Source organism: Chiloscyllium plagiosum, unplaced genomic scaffold (genome assembly GCF_004010195.1).
Source record: "Chiloscyllium plagiosum isolate BGI_BamShark_2017 unplaced genomic scaffold, ASM401019v2 scaf_83023, whole genome shotgun sequence".
Classification (NCBI taxonomy): domain Eukaryota; kingdom Metazoa; phylum Chordata; class Chondrichthyes; order Orectolobiformes; family Hemiscylliidae; genus Chiloscyllium; species Chiloscyllium plagiosum.
In genome coordinates this window covers 592-2582 of record NW_025182641.1, presented here as the reverse complement: position 1 = coordinate 2582, position 1991 = coordinate 592, and the positions used below count along the sequence as shown (strand labels likewise).

Below are 1991 nucleotides of genomic sequence, written 5' to 3'. Positions count from 1 at the left end.
AGCCCACCCAGGGGCGGTGTGTTCGCTGTTATTACTTGGCTTCGAAGCTGTGCGCTTTTAATGGGGTCAGGAAAATGTTCCCCAAACGGAAATCTTCTCCACAAAGGGGTTTCTAAATTGAATTAATGTCGAACGTCAGGGACTGCGGATGCGGAGAAGCCGAGACAAAAAGAGAAACTCTGCAGGTTTGACATTTCCTGTCGGAGAAAACAGAATCCTTCAGATCCAGGTTTCGGTCACAGGGCTAGAACAGAACTGTCGCCAAATGCATTTACCAATCTACGTTCATCCTATCGATTGTATTAGCATCATCAAAATAACTCGAGAGACTTTCATCACAGTTTTCTGTGAACAGTTCTACATTAGCTTTGCTGAATGAACCCCAAATTTCTTGAAGTGGCTCCTTATTTTCGGCCCTGATTATTAATCTCCCTATGCATGGAAATGGATCCTTCCCACCCGCTCTATCACTCATCAATGTGTGTAGTTCAATTCGATCTCCCATCAGCCTCCTCTGTCCTGATCAAATCCAGGGCAACAGGATATGTTGGGGCGAAGGCGCGGACAGGACAAGCCCAGTACTCACCTTTCCTTTTAGAACAATTCCATGAGAAATTTTACACCACAACTTTGGGCGTGTAGTTGTCGCCGAACACCTAAGGTGCTGGCGTAGAGATCCTTTGGGGCTCCCCCGCCCAGGGTGGTAACCTGCTGACGATGCTTTCTTCGCTGGCGATTTTAAATGACTTCCTGTTGGTTACATTATCGCTCAAACTTCACAAAACCCGTCTCAATAAAGTCCCGTTTTCTCATGTCTGGGAATTGATTGCCATGCAGGAAACTCGGGTTCTGAACAAACAACGTACAGACTCAAAACGTCAGCTCTGTAATCATGGCGTACAATTGGGAAGATGTTTTGGCAAAATATTGTCAGTTACGAAATGGAAAAATGTTCATGAAGCAAAACAGAAATCCCAGTCTCCAGCTTTGTGAATCTTTAGAAACTCTTTGGGAAGCGTATTTAGAGGAGAATGAAAGATGAACTGTCCGACTGAGCAGAGACAGTGCAGACACCGTCCCCTTGTTGAAAAGGCCGGGAGATTGACTCTGATATTCTCGGGACATGAACTGATCTGAGACATTGAAAGAATTGTCGTTCCTGCACATCAGGAATTCAAACCCCTTCTCGCCTCCGAGCCAATGAGAGAACTCGGGAACAGGCAAAACACTGAAAGGCTCGAAGGGCGACGGCCCCGGAGTAAGAAAGCTAGTTCCTCGTGACATGGATGTGTCTTCAGACTGTCCCCGTATCTCCACAATAAATCTCCCAGGCTTTATTATGGAAAAGTAAAACTGATAGACGACAAATGTAATTCTCGGATGGGCAAGCTGAATTATGAATTCACTAATAGCCTCCCCTAAGCGATGTGGAAAGGGGCGTGGCTCCTTGTCTCTGTGGCGCAATTGGTCAGCGCGTTCGGCTGCTAACTGAAAGGTTGATGGTTCAAGCCCGCCCCGGGGCGGTCTGTTTGCTGTTCTCCCTCCAGTTGCGAAGTTGTCTGTTTTTAATGGGGTCAGGCAAAGAATTTCCAGAACAGCTGCTTCTCATTCTGTCTCCCTGCTATCGTTTGTCCCGTCTCCAGGAACCGGGCCCTCTCTACTGGCAGAAAATTTAGCCGTTTTGTTTCTAAACTTTTCTCTGACACCTGAGTGACCAGTGACAAGCATTGCCCTCCTCAACAGAGAACAGGAGATGACCACACAGACCTGCACGAGTGTGTCATCTCAACTGTGCACATTGGGCCTGTGTATCAATGTGAAATACATATGTCGATGTGTTTCGGGAAGCAGATGAGAAGGCGAGTGCAGAACAGTGCGCCGTTATACGGGAAAGCTGCTAAAGAGGACATTGAGTGAACAGGAGAAATGGTTTCCCTTCTGGGTGATGCTCCCATCACGCACCCGCAGACATATCGCTGACGCGCAAATAC

At 47.3% G+C, this 1991-nt stretch overlaps 1 non-coding gene across 1 annotated transcript; it reads left to right on the top strand.

Moving 5' to 3' along the window:
* Positions 1-1449: 1449 nt before the first annotated feature.
* Positions 1450-1523, top strand: trnas-gcu. The gene has a single exon. It is a non-coding gene; the product is annotated as a tRNA-Ser (tRNA).
* Positions 1524-1991: the final 468 nt, after the last annotated feature.